Below are 19507 nucleotides of genomic sequence, written 5' to 3' on the forward strand. Positions count from 1 at the left end.
AATTTATTTTGTTTATGATGAACACTGAATAGAATTGGATATCCATTATGTCTGGAACATATTTTGAGAACCCCCTAATTCTTTGGAAATCATATAGATTCATATCAATCTTGATTAGTTCTTTATTTTCAGAAGCAGAGAAATTTTTACTTCATCTTGAGCAAATCCTGGATGAACTTAGTATTTGCTTCTGGTTTTCGAAGATAAATGAGAAAAGTTCAGTGATTTTGATTTTTTGTAATATATCCCATAACGTTATTGCTTATTCAGAAATCCACTCAATCAAGCCATGCACAATGTTATCTTTGTCTCATTTGTAATTCCAAATGTGTAAGGTTAACATCATTTTAAATATTTCATTACTATGGAGGGGGGAGATATCACAGGCTGGGACTGGGTCCATTCCTCAGAGTTTGTTATTAGGTGTTAATCTCCCTTTAAAGATTTTTATCTGGGGATGTGAAAGTTGAATGTCTAAGACAGCAGGTGTGGAAGTGTTTGAACTACACAGAATATGTCGGATGTGGAGTATCTTCAGAAAACAGGAGGGGAGTAATCAGTGTGAGAAGGAAGAGAGTATTGGGAAAGGCAAAAACAGGTCAATTTTTTTGGAGGGTGTGAACCAGAAATTCCAGTCCAAAAATAAGCTGCAAACATCAGAAAGAAAGCCACAAAGAATGAGAAAGATGGACAAAAATCAGAGAAGATGGGAGAGTAAAGTAGAGTTATCATCACAAATGTTCAGCCACTAATTGGTCCACAAATATATTTGGGCACATAAAAAGAAAAAAACACCAAAAAAAAACCTAACAAAACCAAACAAATCAAAACTTCCTGATGGTTAAATAACGAAAGTACTTTGGGCAAACTGTGAAGCCAATAAAGAGTTCAAATTCTGACTGAAAAAGGCAGATTTGGAAAATAGGAGGTCGAAGTGTGAAAACTAACAAGGAACTCTTCAGAGGAGAAAAATAAATATTATATTGTGACAAGTAGATTGTCAGAAAATAAAGGTGAGAGATAATTAAAGAATATTGCTGAAGACCTCACTTCTGTCAGTCTTCTCTGGGCAGGCTCTGGAGAGGCACCGATTTTCCTCATCCAACAAAGATGGGTCATTCTGGGTCAGTCTGGGACATTATGCTGCTTTAATACATTTTGAAAAGAGTAATCAGCTGTGGATATGAAAACACCAAAGCCAGTCAATGAAATACCTGATGACTTGGACTTTGACTCCAGAGAAGCCTAGGTCTAAAGCCTTAAAACATTACCATGTAAGCTACCAATATGTACTGGATGCATATTGTACATATATTGTACTTATGCATTTATGTGTAGTAGATACATTTATAGGGAAATTAAAGTAGTGTTTTCCAGTGTCCTGTAAAAGGAATGATGACCCCAATGAAGTGCAAGTTGCTGTTCATTACGTCTAGGAATACCTGTAAAATGAATCATGTGGATGTTCAAAACACTTAGCAGGGAACACGAACTGAAAGGAAAAACAGCTTCTTCCTGAAGGAAAGATGTGTCTCTTGATTAACTTGATTTTTTATATTCATTTTATATAATGACTGTTAAGGAAGTAGAGAAAGCAAGAAATGAGAGGTAAAGTGCTGTTAAATTGGAGGAGGTTAGTGACCAAAAATTAGATGCTGCTCTAAATCTAAATCTAAATCTAAATCTAAATCTGGCAAGCTGTGACCAAAAGAGATGAGAAAAACAGGCAATATAAATCATGTGGGGGGAAAAGTATAAATATATGATTTTATTTTAAAAATCAGTTAGTCTCTTTCTTTTGGAAAGTGCCATTTTTATTTCTTGTCACCACACCAAATGTGAAAAAAGAGACAGCTGAAGTAGAAGTGATTTAGATATGAAAGAGGAAAATGATGGATTTTCAGACAAAACCAAATTAATCTATAACTCACATAGCAACATCTTTCAGTTCTTTACAGTGCATTTAGAAGGGCAACTGGGCTATCTTGGTGGTATGCAATTCTGAAGTTGGAAGAGAAGAAGAGACAGCTAACAAAAACAAACAAACAAACAAACAAAAAAGTGTAACAACATTCTTACCAACTTTCCATTAATTAGGAGCTGAAAATCTAGAGAAAAAAAAATGAAAGGAAGTGTGCCCTTCCAGAACACAGACTTTGACAGATAAATGGAGCATGGACAAATAGAACTGACTCCATCTGCACTACCTGTGAAAAAACATTGTATGGGTTTTAAAATATGAGACCATACAGGTTTATACATTTATAACAGAGTGGAGAATGATTTTATCAGCTGACATTTTTTAATCAGCTGTGATTCTGCTCTTCAATCATTTTGTTACATCCCTTAAGTAGCTACTAAATAAATTCCAGTTAAACATGCTATCCTGCGAACAAGCTATGCATGATAGAAAATCGCTGAAGAATTGCCCTTGGTTTGGTACATGCATGACAATTTCAGGATCTATAAAATTCCCAATTCACTGGGTTCTGGCAACTGAAAATGCAACCGCAATTATGATTCTGACACTGATACTCAGAATGTTGGGACAGAAGTTTACTTAATGCAGTTGGTTTTGTAGGGGCGTAAGTTTGTGAATTCACTTTGAAATGTAGATTCATGTGCAGTAAATGTAAACTCATATCCTGTTTCATGCAGAATGTTCAGGGCAGAGTACTTCTGCTGACCCATCTGCTGAACAGACCACACAATAACTGATTTATTTTGAAGGAGGAAGAGAGAGATGGTAACTAAAGCCTGCAGCACATGTTATCCTTCTTTCTGCTTTGCTTTTATCAATTTTCTCCTGTAGTGCAAAAGAGATTATTGTGGGAGTAAGGGACAGAGCCTCTGACACAGGTTAACCAGGTCAGTACAGTTTCCTTCAGTGATGGTGGAAGGGCTGATGCTAAGGCCATATGCTACCACTTTGGTGGAAAGACTGCAAGTAATACCACGAAAAACCTATTTTCCCTCTAGAAGAAGGTTCATAGAAATAACTGCATTTAGTGGGAAGGGAGCAAACCTTTGGTGAATAAGTTCAGTTGGGCCAGTCTGAGTTTGTAACTCATCATCCAAGAGCTGTGATAAAACCCAGGTTGGCTGCTGTGCCAGTCCCTCATTCCTAGAAGGGCAGAGGTAGAGAGCTGGGAGAACGAAAGCACATGTGGGAGCAAACGCTCTGGGTGTGGTGCTCAAGAGATAGAAAACAGGCTCCAAACACCTCTGACTGTAGGAGGGGCCAAGAAAACTGAGGAAAAGGACTTGGTAAATCTTTCCTAAGACCCTTTCTAATGCTCCCGTAAACGGAAGCACAAAGAGAGAAGAAAATATCATAGTCTCTCTACTGAATTTCAAAGTCAGCCTGTGCAGTTGCAGTGCACAGAGAGTGCCCCTGAGAAAATTGGTCCTGAGCAAAGTGGATGCACTTGTGAAAGCCTGTGACTGAGTCCTTCCCTGCACCAGGTAGCTCACCCACAATTTGTGTCACACACAGCCTTCTACAGGCCGTCATGGCCTGGGGGCCTCCACGATGCCAGCAAAGCAGATGGAATTAGGCACAGCAATGAACTCTGGCACTCAGAAATCCACTTTCCAGCAGCTCTTATTGTGCTCTCCCCAGATGTGCCAGGACATGATTGGAGGGACAGCAAGAGTTGGACTTCTGACTAGCTTTGTACAAATTAACTGAAATAATGTTTGGCACTTCAAGCTATTTTGGTGAGCTATATAATTAGTCTGCCTATGAAGCAGTCACCTCTTTCAGTCACATAGCATGAGCATGGGAGCCACTTACAAATACCTGTATCACTAAGAATTCTAAACAATTCTGTAAGAATTGTTTAGAACTGTCTTCATTCCAGAGAAGTTGGCTCATAAGGAGGAGCACGTGTGGATAAAGAAAAAAAGAAAGGTATGATGATAGCAAACATCATTCACTCCACATATTACTTTTACAAAAGCTCTTTGCAATCCTCTCTTTTTCAAATCTCACATTCAGACATGTCTCAGATACATTTCCCCTGCTAGTTGTCTCTCTTACATTGTTTAAGTGTACTTTTTTTTTTGGCTTAGCCTGGAGCATCATGATGCTCCAGTTGCCTGACATGGCCCAGTAAGGACCATCTTTATCTGCTTTTTAACTTTAGTAGAGTTTCGTTACTGGGAATGGTATTTTCACTGATGACGGTCATGTAAAGATGATGTGTGTATGTGTGAGAAAGAAATCAGAATAACCTTTGGAGTAAAGATAGCGAGAAATATTTTGGTATAGTACTTAATTTTTGCTCCAGGAAAACTTGTTTCATTTATGGTGTCTTCCTGCTTGAGAGCAGGAATTCAAAAATTGGCTAAGTGTTATTTGGTAAGTAAGTAGGTCTGTCAGCTTCATGTTGATGATGTTCTTTTAGCCAACCTCATGAAAATCTGCTGAAACTTGGCCAACTTGTAAATCCCAGGGGAAAAATTCTGTTTGCTTGTGCTCAGTAGCATATGAGCATACGAGCAGTGGTGAAATTCTCTGCAGCACCTGTAGCACTGGGCAGACAGGGTTATAGTGGGCTGTCCTCCAGTTTCCCCATCAAGTTCTCCTTCCATTGAATCTTCAGAAGCAGTAGTAATAATAGTAGTAGTAGTAGTAGTAGTAGTAGCAGTAGTAGTAATAGTAGTAGTAGTGGTAGTTAGGCTTTGAGAGTATGGCAGTTAAAATACGGTCAAGAGACCCTAATGCTAGCATAACCCACAGGTGAATGTGTGGCACAAGTCCCTGTCTGAACCAGTTTGACTTGCAAGCCAACAAGACGAGTTTTGGATTTTAAGCTCTCGTCTTTTAATTGTTCATAAGATGTCTAAAGATTTTGTTTGTTTCTGGCTGCTCATTATGCAGGTGATTTTCACAAGGTAGCTGAATGCCAACGGGTGTTTTTCACAAAGAAAAGAAGTTTAAGATTTATTGTCTTTACCATAAATTTTCAGAGGGATTAATTTTTTTAATAAACCTGAGGATTTAAAATCAAGTCATCACCATTAAAAAATATTGTACTAATATCTTATGTATACGAACTGTCAATGTGAAAAGACAACACTGTGGTCAGTTCAAATGCATAAGATCTCTAAGTCACTATAAAAAAAAAAGTCTGAAACTCACTGAATAGAAGATATCTGATTCTTTTGTTTTCCATCACAAATAACCAGTGTGATTTGCAGGAGTTTCTGGTTGCAGGAACTGGCACGTGTGTGCAGTTTGCAAGACAGGTGAATATTACAGGGCTTCTAATTGATTTGAAAACTGTCACCACAAATGTTCTCTCCTCTACATTTTAAGTATGAACAATGTAGATCAACTCATCACTTCAGGAGAGGAAAATTTGAGGGTAAGGAGCAGAAAGAGACTGGAATAATAGCACTCATCCTATAATACAATGCAATAATCCAGATAGTATTTGATATAAATATAACCATATACAAAATATAAATAAACTCTGACTAGATTTTTCACCTGCATGGTAGAAGATGAAGAGCCAAGACCAAACCCTGGATCTTAGATCCAACCTCCCAAGCAAACTTGAGTTCCCAGCACTTACCTCACAGCTACCAGTTTTTTTGTGAAGAAAATGAAGTTCTTTAAAGAGGCTTAGGGAGTGTAATCATGAGTTAAAGGAGGCAGGTTGTTTTTTAAGGAGGACCTATTGATTTTTACAGTTACAGCTCTGACACTCTTTAGACCCAAGGGTAGCAGTTCCAGTTTTCTGCCATGTCCCTTGAACTACCAATGGTAGCAACTGCTTCTGGTGCTCAGTTGGGTGTAATCGCCCCACACCACAATTATCTTCAGTACAATAGGGATGAGAACAATCCTTGCCTGCTGTCACCTTCATGTCTCAGTCTGTACTGGCCATCACTGCAGGATTCCAAGCCTGGCTGAGCCTCTAAACAATTTGGTAACACAAATAAAGATAGATTCAGCCATTATTTACTAAAGATAACAGGAACACAGCCACCTCACAGACATTTTAAATCCTCTTAATATTTGCATTTATTTGTTTTTAATCCTCAGTGCCATAGAATTCTTGTAATGGATGTGGGACATAAAAGATGGGAAGTTTTGGCCCTTTCATCTGAATGGGAAAAATCCAGAAAAGCAAGATTTCTGCTCAGATTCCTACCACTTCCCTACTGCTGTACAATTTCAAAGGACATACATTGTCCCTTAAGGTAAGGCTACAGTTTGTTTGCTGAGCAGGGTTCAATAATATGTCAATATGGAGAAATCTAAGAGGGAGCCTTCTGCAGCTCATATGTCTTCTTTCCATCTTTCAAATTTGAGAAATTGAAGTAAGAGACCTGATGGTTGAATCACACAGATAAAATGGAATTTTGCAGTCTGGTCCTTTCCTTATTGAACGGCCATTGCTGTCAGCATTGGGAGTTTTCTGCTTGTTTCAGCTAATCCTGGAAGCTTCAAGGTCTTTTTTGAGTAACTTACTTTCAGGCATCTCTGCTGAAAAGCAACAGTTTCTTATTTTCAGCTTCTCAATTCTTTACAGGGAGCCTTTGCTGAAAGGAGGGTTTAACATTATTTTTTTTCTTTTTTTTCTTTTTTTTTTCTTTTTTTTGAGTAAAAATAAGAATGATGTGAAACAAAACCGATCTGGTACCTTGAATGAATGGACAACTGTGCAGTATCTGAAAGTGTGAAGATTCTCAAGCCCCAAGGAATTATTGCTGTTGTGCTATTTCTTATATAAGACTACATCCTGCCTTCCTCATTAATTGGACACAACTGCTAAAACATCCTTTACAATAAGCACTTCTTCATACCAGACATATTTCCTGGATCTATAAAACAGCTTTTAGAAAGGGAGAACTGTATTTAAGACATTAATATAGTTCCACAAAATGATGCTTGCTGATATATGGAGCACTTTTTGAATAATTCACTTTGAAATTAACACTATAATACCATTTACCTTTAAAGTCCTATTTACTGGAGCTGGAAAGAATTGTTCTCTGGAGATGAGGATATCGGCAAGCACCAGACTTTTAGAGCTTCTTTGGCTTAATAAAAACAGTCAGATGATTTCACGCAAAGAAAATCAGTAAGTAGTGAGAGAGGTAAAAATCAGAGGAGATGAACGCCAGCCTGTCCTCCACCATCAGGCTCTGCATGTCCAGCTTGTTGGGCTTGGCAGCAGAGGAGACTTGCCGAGGTGCTGCCCTCAGATGCTCACTCCTGTGCAGGAGATTGCTCCCCCTCGGCTGCGACTACAGGACTGAGGGGACTGAGCCATAAACCGCTCACTGCAGCGATCTGGGTTAAGTTTAATCCTTAGAAAAACGGGGATTATTTCAAGTGCAGATGAGTTTTATACTGTCATTTGCAGGGCCACCCCGCAGACAGGCAGACAAGCCCTGCTGCAGCTTGGAGATGGCCATAAGGCTACCTGGGCCTGGCATGGCTCAGCTGGCATGCACCACTCCTTCCACCAAAACTGCAGCAAGAAGACATCCAACCTCCTCCACCAGGGCCAAGCTAAAGTATTTGGTTAAAAGTTTGTGTTTATCTTTCTTTTTTCTGTTATGCTTCTACATTTCTGCCATGTCTGGAGATGATTTATATAATTTAGGCAGAAGGAACAAAGAGACTAATGGAACTTCTGCCCCTTAAAAGGGGTTGCAAATTTTGTAGTCAAACATTCACAGTCATGTGTGATCATAGCATCATAACTGCAACCTGATTTTTATGCAATTCAATATTTTCTTGCTCTTTAGCCAATTTTAGGTATAAATAATGAGGGAGGGAAAGGGCATCTTGGTGGAGTCCTTTTCTATTGATTTCAAAATTACCTTTGATATGAGTTTCTTTGATTGACAACAAGTCCTATGAATGTTGACTTTTGAGGTAGAGTGCTAAATGTTTTATTTATTGAACACCTGTTTAACACTAGTGACACAAATGGTTTTGGTAAAGTCATATGATGTTATTTGACTGAGCTGACTGTCAATAAGGATAGCCCAAATTGCAGCTGACTATTTTTTTCTGATATAAGAGTACGGAGCACAAATTTATGCACGTTTCCCATTACAGTTCATTTGGATATGTTTTTATTTCCCATTTTGATTAGCTTCACTATTGCCAACCCCAAATATTCAAAAAATTGTGAGTCGGTTTATAAGAATAGTGGGATTAATTTAACTTTATATACCTGTGGATTTAATTTTTTCTTGTAAGCTCTAAGATACAAAAGTGTTAGGTGTAAAAATAATTTAAAAGAATGTAAGCTGAGTTATTTGCTTAGTCAGAATATTGCAGAAAGTGAGACCTTACCACTCCACGCCACTTGTCAGCTGAGGATGCTGATAATCTGGGAAAAGTGGTACTGCTGTCACACTCAGCCTGGAATAACCTATACAGTGTCTTATAATTTCATTTAGCTGAAAAGTAAACTCATTTATCTGTGCTCCCTTTCAGGTATACCAGTCTCAGTGTACCTTGGCCAGAGTAAGAAATTGTCTGTTTCAGACCACTAATGGGCTTTTCTTTAAAAAAAACTCTGTCTTCAGTGGGAATCACAATTTCCGCATCCCAGTACGAGTGGAGAAATGAATGATAACATCTAGATTTGTCTGAATTCCATATATCCCAGAGGGATCAAGTTTGATTCCCTCCCTTATTTACAATGATACAAGGAAAGCATTTCAATTCTCCAAATGCTCCCTCATGTGGCTTCTTAGTACTAATACTGAAACATTTATGTGTTCTCGGAGATTACAACTCTATGCCAGGAAATAGGCTGAGACAACATAAGAGGTATTTCATGTGAACTTTGACATTAGAAAATTATAGTTCCAGATCCTATATGTAAAATGTTTGGGTTGCTGTTTTGTTCAGGGGTTTTTTTTGTTTTTTTAATGAGATGGAAGCAGTTATATTTGCTTCTGCCCCTGTGTTGGGGGAAGGGAAAAACCTGAGCTTTGATCAGGTTTGCCCACTGGATTATTTATTCAGATGTCATGGCAATAAGTAAGGGATACACATCTGAAAATCACAGAATCACAGAATCAGCTAGGTTGGGAAAGACCTTTGTGATCACCAAGTCCAATCTATGACCTAACAGCACCTTGCCAAGCAGACCATGGCATTGAGTGCCACCTCCAGCCTTTCTTAAACACCTCCAGGCACGGTGACTCCACCACTTCTCTGGCAGTCCATTCCAATGCCCAATCACCTTTTCTGTGAAGAAATTCTACCTGATGTCCAATCTAAACCTGCCCTGGTGCAGCTTAAGACTGTGTCTTCTCACCCTGTTGCTAGTTGTCTGGGAGACCTGGCTACAGCCCCCACCTGGCTACAACCTCCTTTCAGGGAGTTGTAGACAGTGAGTGATAACATCTGTCCTGAACCTCCTTTTCTCCAAGCTAAACAACCCCAGCTCACTGAGCCACTCTTCATAGGGCTTGTGTTCCAAATCCTTCACCAGCCTTGTTGTCCTTCTCCTGAAAATGCTCCAGCATCTCAACATCCTTCCTAAACTGAGGGGCCAAGACCTGCACACAGCACTCAAGGTGCAGCCTCACCAGTGCCAAGTACAGGGGAAGAATGACTTCTCTGGTCCTGCTAACCAATAAAAGGGGACTACTTTGGTGTAATATCTGAAAAAGTGGAAGTCCGTGTACACAACCAAAGGAATTTGCATAATGCACAATCTTGCATTTGTGAATAAATACAGAAGTTAAATACAGTTGAATTACAGAAGTTGAAATACAGAAGTTGAAATACAGAAAAGGAAATGGAGGAAGGTAAATATGTCATTGGTTTGAAACTGCAGCACTGTATCTCTCCTTTACCACAAACTGGGAGATGTTTCTTTGAGCTCTGACATTCCCAGTTTGGTTACAATATGGGAAGCCACTGCCGAACCTTGGTGAGAAGGCTGTGTAAGCTTATTTCCATTCATCTTATATGGCCTAGTTATCTCATAACTTGGGCCACCAGGCTTCTTTTTTCTTTTTAATGATAGCTCTGTCTCAGCTATTCTAACTATTCTTGACTCTGCTTTTTCCAGTGCTTCTGCTGGCTCTGTGTGATGAGCAGGGACTCCCACCTGTGGGCAGCTTAATCTTGTGAGGTGGGAACAGATGCCACATGTACTGAGGACTTCTCATTTCCATGGTGAACTGTCATGCTAAAGAGCAAAGAGTGACTAAGCCCAGACAGTCTTCTATTATATAAAAATCTCTGTAATAAGAAGCTAATTTCTCCCCCTATTCTTGAATGTTCAAGGCACATGGAAACGTATCTTCTAAATTTAAGCAGAACACAGATTGCTCAAGAGGACTCCAGGTTCAGCAGCACCTCTTCCAATCACCTCCCCTCTCTGAGGGAGGCAAGAAGACAAATTGCATCAAAGAGAAGGGCTTAGAGAAAATACTTTCTTGTCCCTCTGGAGAGCACTCACTTGACCCCCAAAGCGTTTGCATGGTATGCAAAGGCACATATGCAGGTGTTTTGGTGTGTAGTTTTGCCTGAGGTAAAGAAAAATAATACTGCTTCTTGGTCACTTCAACAATCTGGGAACACTTGATTTGCTTCTCTGCCTCTCAAGTCCTTTTGGAAAGGGTAAGTTTTACCTTAAGGAGGTTGATTCTAGAGTTACTGGCTCACTCACAAGAAAAAAAACTAAAAATCAAAGGACTGCAAAGTTAATAATTAATATGTTTCATACTGGACAAGATATTTCTTTCAACAAGAAAATTTTCATTTATATCTTGAGCTTTCTAAAGCCTGTACAAATAAAATTCTCTGACCCTGGAATAGTTTCTTTTGAATTTGGATGAAAAATCTTACAAAAGTGGAAGTCATCTGCCAGCCTTGTGGGAACACTTCTCTGCAGTTTTTACCAATAGAAGTTCTAACCAGGAATGTCACCCAGCCTTTATCAGCACTCTGAAAGATGGTGATATGGTCTGTATCCAGATGCTTGGAATTGTTGCAGGAACATGCAATGTTGAAACCTTCCCAGCAAAACCTTTTGCAAGATGATGCTGCGCCTGTAGACACCTGGAAAAATATGTTCAACATGTTGTCACATTGTTTGGTATTGCTTCTAACTCTTTGGGAAGAAAGCCAATGCCAAAAGAAATACAACTGTTTGGGGGCAGAAAACAAGCTTTTCATATTGGAGATTTTAGTAACATATTTTTTCCCCATGTTATTTAAAATAGTATCCCTCAAAATACTTTTGATTTGATCAAAACAAGAAAATATCACAGGATTTTTCTTCAGGAAATCTCAATGTCTTTGCTTTCATCCAGTATCCTGAATTGGTTTTTTGGTAACTGAAGTTTTGTACTCATTGTTGAGGCATATATACAGGATATTTGGGGGAATCTATAATCCAGAGAAGACAATTTCTTTTCATTTGCTAATGCCCTTACCCAGCCTTCAGAGGCTGCAGGTACCCCTCTGCAGTGGAGCAGGTGACAGGGTCAGCCCATTGACCTCTCTTCAAAATACTGAATTTGACCTTTTTTACAAGAATGGTCTCTTCCTTCTACTTGTCCCAGCCACAGCAACATGGCAGTGTTGAAATGCAAATGGGCTGGCTTAGCTCATAAGGACACACATCTGCCTGAATCTCACTTGGAGCTCCTGGTAAACTAAATGCAAATGAAATATTCAAAGCTCTCTTTGCAAACCAGCTAAAGCAAGCTACTCTACCTTTTTCTTTCATTGGTCTTACAAGCCAGTGTAGCATCCCTATAAATTGACTGGGCTCCATGACCTGAATTCATACTACTTGTGTGTGGAAATTATATGATTCACTATTTTCTGTTTATTTGGGTATTATTCACATAAGGTCCTTAAAGCAACATGAAAATGTATTTACATTGCAAGAATATTAAAATAGGCAACAGGGACTCTAACAATGGGAATTAAAAGGGATCAGGGACTCTTAATAAGGACACCTAATACAAAAGAAAATTTAATTACTAAAAAGGTAGATCTAAGTCTCCATTTCTGTAATCTCACATGCAGTAATGTCAGCGTGTGTATACGTGATTTAGACTACTTGGGCACCCATCCAAAAAATGCAAATTCCACTAAATCTACATTATTCGGTGACCTATTTGTGTTTTGCATGCCCCTTACACAGAAAAAAAAAATGTGGCTTTAAAATACTCACTTTATTTAAATTATATCTCTTGTCATAAATCCAAAGACCACACCTTTTGAAAAGCCTTCACCTGAATATTTATTTACAATAAACCTCATTTCGCCTCTTTAGCAAAGGAAAGGGGCTTTACCCTAGCTACAATTCCTATTTACAGTTACCCAAAGACCCCTGGACCCGTGTAAAAGTATATTAAATGACAACTTAGACCTAAAGGGCTGTGGCTGGTAAACACAGATGACTCAACCTCCGATGAATAATGATTTCTCAGGCGGAGGTCCATGCTGCCCTTCTTCCCACACTTGCTATGGTGTTGTCTCATCTCTCCATGTGGCAGCTGCTCACAGTCTGTAACTTGCATTGAGGTGAAGTTGTACCACATCTAGATTTCTTTCATTGAAAATTGGTAACTGAGGCGTCTCTGCAGAGATGTTCAAAGGACAACTGGAGACAGCAGCGACAAAAAGGATCATAAAATAAATCATTCCCTTTTGTCATTCAGACCCCTAAGCAAACTTCAGGAAATATTTGTTGTGTTCCACAAATACATTACAGTGTTATAAGTACTATCCCAAACATGTGAAAAGGGCTTCAGTTACATAAGGCCATTAAAATGGGTAGAAGCTTTGTGGCTGACATTCTGTGTATAGAAAAACTTTAAAAAGCAGCAATCACAGTCTCTTGACTTCTGGTTTTGCTTTTTGTTGTTGTTGTTTTACTTACTGGATGGTCATCACCAAAAAGCCAGCGTAATGTTGCATGATTTACTGTAACATCATCAGAATACAGCAAAAGCACCCATGAAAAAAGCCAGACTAATGAAAATAGAGAGCATTCAAACACTGTAAAGGCTGTTGGGATTGATCTGAAGCAATCATGAGTCAGATAAAGAGGGTTTATATAAACTCCAGCTTTTGGAAAGTGTTGGGAGTGTGAAACTAGTAGCAGTACACCAGTCAATGTTCAATTCAATTTAGTCCATTATTAAGGGTAAGTTTTGAGTACCTGTGTAAAGGTCTCACTCAAAAGATTTCTGTCACCATGCTCAAGTTCTATGACTAAAAGGAAGGTCCCTGGAAGATGTATCATCCTGTTCCTCATCCTGATGAATACTGCAGGCATGAGCTAGAAGCACAGACTGACCCCTCTCACTCACAGGAGTGTGTGGTCTCATTCCTCCAGGAGAGTGCCAAGCTTGTACTTTTTCTCAAGCTAGCAAGTTTAAGCAAGGAAGTGGAGAAATGATGTCGAGACAGACACGACTGGCATCATCACCAGTCCTTTATTAAAAGCTTCTCATGTCTTCTCTCAGGCAATTCCACACAGTACTAACTCCTTCCCTCTGCAAGTTTCCTTCTGCACGACTGGCTAAACCCAAGCAGTCCCTTATCCAGCTGCTTAACCCTGTCTGTCCCTTTTGCACAACCACATGTCCCAGAGCAGAATCCAGCTCAAACCACAGCAGACCCTGATTTTCCAACTTACTCTGAACTAGCTAACTCACTCTTTTATAACCCCCATCCTCATTGGGCAGGTAAGGCTGTCTCCACCTCTCAGCAATCAGTACAGCTGTAATCCATTGAGGAAAATTGCTTTCTGCACTATCCTTACAAACTATTCTCCTACAAAACGCAGAGATTCTTCTTACTAGGAAAGTAAATAAAACAGGGCTTGTGAAGCAGGAGAAGTGGAGCCTTGGTCACAGTAGATAGTGTAAATCACAGCCTGCTCCAGGAGTCAGTTGGAGTACCCTGCTAGCTACTCTCCAAACTCTTTTCTTTTTGCTTTTTGTGGAGGAATTTCAAACGGAACTAAGACCATAACCTAGGGCTCTACCCTCCTCATTCCTTACTGTAGTTATTACACAAGTTGCTCTTCTAAAGGTGAAGTGCTGTGGTGGGATCAGTCCTGTACACGATATGTATGGAGAACATTGAAGTATTTGATCTGAGGTGTATCCAGCTGAGTATTTATTGCTCTGTTTGTTTTAATTTCAAAATAAACAAACAAAAAATCTGCATGACAGTCTGGCACTCCTGAGCTCCTGGCTGGGCTGCAGTGCAGTTGGTGTGTTCTGTCTTTCACTTAGCCACTGATCTCCCGCAAAACTGGAACAAATAGAAACTGCTCAGCCTAAAGCTGCTGCAGTTCAGCTTACCTTTATGTTAGCCATGCCCTTATTTTCTCTCCTTATGTGTATTTTATGTGTCTGGGGAAGAAAGTACTAACTCTGAGTTCACTGTGTAAATCAGAGACATGTTTTTTATCGGGGACACTATAGTACTTATAGCAAATAAGTTATTGTGATGTAAATCTGGGATAACGGGGAACTAACTCGGTACCTTTGAATATTTAATCTTATACTGAATTTTAGGACAGAAGATAATTAAACATAAGATAAATTGTATCCCTAGAACATGCAAAGTAAAAATGTTCTGAAGTAGTAGTTTAAAGGAAAAACTTTAAAAAGGGAATAGAAAACTTATATTCTTTATCTAACTTGGACAGAAATGCTAAGTGGGTTTGAGAAAAAATGGTTACTTTTAATACTGGAGTTACTCTCCTGATTGGGTGGAAGGGAGGCAGGGGTGGAGAATGGATAAGAGAAAAGAGGAGTTTTTTTAAGGTGAAACATTGCTGCAGACCGAGCTGGAGTTTTCAAAAGAACGTGCTCTGTGAGACAAAAAGTACTGTTACATGAGTGGTGCAGAGAGAAAAGGTGCTGGAATCCCACCACTCACTATGAGACCAGAGGGTGGTTGACTCTGTTGTGTTTAAGAGAAGATTTGAAACAAGAAAATTTCTATGCTCTTAAGGAAAAAAAAATACCAGCAGAAACAAATAAGCGATGGAAGAATGGGAAAAAGTGGCATGTTTGTAAGAACATCTTTTAACAAAGGTGAACTTGTGTTGCAAAAAGTGCTGGATCCTCGAGAAAGTGGTACTGACTGAAGTCTACCAACTGCTTCTGATCTGACTGAAACTGCAGCTGAAAAGGTAGCACAGACATGAAAGACTGTATTTTATGGCCAGTTCTCTGAATTACGTGCAATATGCATTTGTTGGATTTAATAGAAAAATAGCCAATCTGGAAGAGATTTTTTCTTTCAGACTGCTCTGAAGTTTCTTCCTGAAACCCATTCATCTCCAAGACAGAAAGAAAGCACGAGAGAAAGAGTGGCTAAGACAAGTCTGAGGAAGGAGAAATCATGACTAAGAAGAAAAAAAGGAGGATAATATTTTCAAGATGGAAAAGATAAGCTACAACTTTCAGTAAGACTTTTTTTTTTCCATTTAAAAGACTCTTATTTTACTTACAATTACCAAAAACTCCCCCAACAAAGATAGTATAAGTCAGTGTGTGAAGATATGGGAGTGTGTAGTGATTATAACAATGTGCTCTTAAAAATTCTGGATTATTCGGGGTTTCCACTTGCTCCAGTCATGGATCTGTATTCCTACAGGGTCCTACCCCCTGTCTTTAATCAGGGACTCACTTTCTGAATAGAAGATAGATATGTGTAACTTCACAAGGTTTACAGTTATATGCATTTCTTGTTAACTTAATAGGGAGACATGTTTTGTTTGGGTTTGCCTTTTAAGTGCCATATCTAACAGAGCTTTTAGGCATATCAGCAACCAGCTTTTATCCAGCTCAGCTGTCAGTGGTTTCCAATACCAGGTACAGAGATAAAATAATTTTTGATTATTCTTCTCTTATAAAGTAATTTATAAGGCATGTTCTCATATGCAAGAGTATTTTGGAAAGCATCGTTCTAAGGCTTTCTGCAGCGTGAGTTAAGCATGCTCCAGTTTAAATAACACTTTATATAGCTGCACTGATTGGGTCTTTAATATGTCTGTTAATCTCTTCTGTCTGGAAATATTTGGTTTTAAACAGGATAAATAGAAACATATTAAAACTTGAACATGGCTACGTACATGAATGTCTGTATGGTTCATTGGGGAACTTTACCTAGAAGAATTCCCACTGAGAAAATTGCTGGCATTTCTTACAGAACATAATTTTGAATAAGGGCATATACATACATAAGTATATAAACATATATCTAAATAAATCTGTCCCATTATGCAAAACACAAGCCACACAAAATAGCTAAGAAAGAAGTATTATCAAAATATAAGAAAGGGTTTTTTCTGTCTTTTAATACATTACAGCTATGTACATGTTTTTTTCTATAACAACACGAGGTTAGAGAGAGGATGTCTTGGTTTCACATTGGCCAAATGCCAGGCACCCAAAAAAGCCATTCACTCTCTCTCGTTCTCAGCTGGGCAGAGGAGAGGGAAAAAAAATGAACAAAGGGCTCCTGAGTTGAGATGAGGACTGGGAGAAAACACTCTAAGGGCAAAGCAGGTTCAAATTTAAAGGTGTAAAGTACATTTATTGTTAACAGAGTCAGAGAAGGATAACGAGAAGAAAAATAAGCCTTTAAAACACATTTTTTCTCCCCAGCCCCTCCCTCCTTCCCACCGACAGCGCAGGGAGGTGGTGTGGGGGTTTTGGTCAGTTCCTCACTCGAGATCTTCTGTTTGCTCAGGGAGAGGAGTGTTCTGTGTGCTATGTCATGGGATCCCTTTGCACAGGCAAACAGTCTTCCCAAAGTTGCTGTGGTGTGGGTCACTCGTCCCTGGGGTGCAGCTCTCTAAGGATAGGCTGTTCTAGTTTGGAAGCAAGGGCCCTCACTCTCTACCTCTGGAATCGGAGGTGCTGTCTCTGTTATTTTCGTTTCCCACTGGATCACAGCCTTCTCTGGGATCCTCCTGCTCCAGTGTGAGTACCTTCCCCATGGGCTGTCAGTGAATCTCTGCATCCCTCGTGGTCTTCATAGGCTGCAAGGGCACAGCTTGTTTCACTATGGTCCTCACCGCAGCCTGCAGAGGAGCCTTGGCTCTGATGCCTGCAGCACCTCCTCCCCCTCCTTTTCTTCTACTGACCTTGGTGCTGCCATGTTGTTCTCCCTCACATGTCCTCACTTCCTCCTCTTCTCTGACTCGAAAATCTGCTGCCCATAGGCGCTATTGCCAACAAGTTCCAATTCAAAGATTCTTGCAAAATCCCGTGGTGCTGAGAGGTTGATCTTGTCTAGGTTCCTTGCTGGGGAATCTTTTGCCATGTTTCTGCCACTGGCCTGGCAGCTCCCCCAGCGCTGGCACCAACGCCTCTCCTCAAGCAGGGCCCTGAGAAGGAGAAGTCCCCGCCAGCACCCCTGTCCTTCCACCTGCAGCAGGGCTGGCCAGGTGTGGTCACTGCACTGCAAAGAGAGAGAAAGGACAGCAACACACACGGAGCTCTTGGGGGAAAAAAGGCCAATTTATTGTACAGACAGCCCGGATTTAAAGTGTGTTAGTGCAGCCAGGACAGGACAGGAGCTCATTGGACGATTGGGAAAAACATCCTTGGGACAGCACCTCAGGATGTGTCCCACGGGAAAGACACCAGGGGTTAATGTTGATGATGAATTCCACTCTGTTTGTCACCATGTTCTCACCCTGGGAGACTCCTCCCTAACTGAAGCTGCAGTCAGCTTGTCAGCCTGGGAATGGAGCTGAGAGTCAGGAGAAATCCAGGCCTGAAAAGAATTTCCAAGCCCTAATTCCCTAGCTCTGTGAATGCGTGTGTCCACAGCCAGGGATGGCCAGGCAGGCCAGGCTCACTCATGTGGGCTGCACTGAGATGCTGGTGGCCATCACTGCACAGGGCACAGCCCCAGCAGCAGCACCTCACCACCCCTGGACAAAACTGCCCCTGCACTGTTTTGATTTTCTTCTTAAATATGTCGTCACAGAGGCGTTACCAATGTCTCTAATTGGGCCAGCAGCATGTCCATTTCCAGAGCCATCAGAGATTGGCTTCTCATGGAAACCACTTCTGTGGCCCTCCCTCGCCACCAAAAAAACAGGCCATGCCAAATCAACACACACCAGGCCGGTGACCCAAACCAAAACACAAATATGTGATTGCTACATCTGGAAGACTATATGGGGGTTGTGTTGTTTGAGGGATTTTTAAATATGTCATTTTATTTATTTTGGTCCCATAAGAGGCCAAAAATAGACAAGCCACAATGTTTTGTAACAGAGGAAGTCTAATGGAGCCAAATTTTGAAATGCATACAGGTGATTTAAGGTACAATAAACTCTGTGACACTCAGTTAAGATCATCAGAAGTCTGGAGTTATTCACCAGTATTGTGATTTTAGTTCTAATCCTTTCATGTACAGAGGGAACATCCACTTTTTAAGTTATGCTTAAAATTCTGTTAGATTTTATTCTTCTAAAATATGATAATTATTTCAATATGTAAAGCTTACTTATTTTGCTGAATGGGTTAGAAATTATGGTTACCTATGGTTATTATGGTTAGCATCCAGATTCACTCTTACATATATTGGAGAATTCAAGTCCAGATGTATGAAGACCACAGTACCTTCTCATTTTTCTGTACTAGAAATGTAAACCAAAAAGTAACTTGATTAGTAGTTTTTATTTCAAAGAACTATTTTATTTTCTTCATATATTGTATAAATATCATTTGATATGCATGTTTTACATCTCTTACTCAGAGTTTTATCAAGTTTTCCTTTTCAAATTTGAGTTTTTAAGTTTTTTTTCCATAAAAGTTAGTATAGTGTACCTTTGCTGTGTATTTTATTATCAGCAATATTAAAATCATTACTTCTACCCTCGAAGAAGCAATCAGGATTAGGATTTTTTGTGATTTTTTACTACATTCCATGATATTTCTAGCGTCCAGCAGCAAAGCATGTGAAGATTTATTCCCTTTCCTATACATACCAAAACCACCATGTTGCTCTCCAAACTGTGGCAGAGATCCCAAAAAAACCATCAAGCCAAAGATCTGCCCATTTTTATCCATATAAAATCAGACCAGGATCTTAAGGGCTGAGGGAACTGGGAATGTTGCTTGATTACAAGTGCCAGATCAGACCATGAAAGTATTATTGAGCACAAGCTTTTAAATAAAAGCAAATTACGTTTGCTTCACCTCTGGCAAGACTTGTGTGTGTTAGTAGCAACTGTAGTATGACTGCTATCATCCATCATCACCATGTTTAATCAGAAAATCCTTGGGAAAAAAGCATCAGACAAAGAGCAAAAATACTGTACCAAGAATGTTTCCCTAGCAGAGAAATGTGCTGCTGAACACCACAATCTGTTTCAATTTTGACAGAGAGATGTTTCTTGAGAGTTTGCATCTGTAGAACAAAAAAAAAAAAAAAAAAAAAAGTTTATGGCTATTTTTATAACAGTCTTTTTTATGCACTTCCTTTGCAGTTTAGTAATATATT

General features: G+C 39.6%; 1 long non-coding RNA gene across 1 annotated transcript in view; it reads right to left on the reverse strand.

Moving 5' to 3' along the window:
• Positions 1-16552: 16552 nt before the first annotated feature.
• The window catches only part of LOC148221760 (uncharacterized), a 34552-nt gene continuing 31597 nt past the window's right edge, over positions 16553-19507 (reverse strand). The window contains exons 4-6 of the long non-coding RNA XR_015807573.1: positions 19326-19414; positions 18543-18641; positions 16553-17449 (exon numbers count right to left, since the gene is read on the reverse strand). This is a non-coding gene — a long non-coding RNA (uncharacterized LOC148221760). The remainder of the gene's footprint in view (positions 17450-18542; positions 18642-19325; positions 19415-19507) is intronic.

The sequence above is a fragment of the Sturnus vulgaris genome, chromosome 18 (assembly GCF_052056855.1).
Source record: "Sturnus vulgaris isolate bStuVul1 chromosome 18, bStuVul1.hap1, whole genome shotgun sequence".
NCBI lineage: Eukaryota > Metazoa > Chordata > Aves > Passeriformes > Sturnidae > Sturnus > Sturnus vulgaris.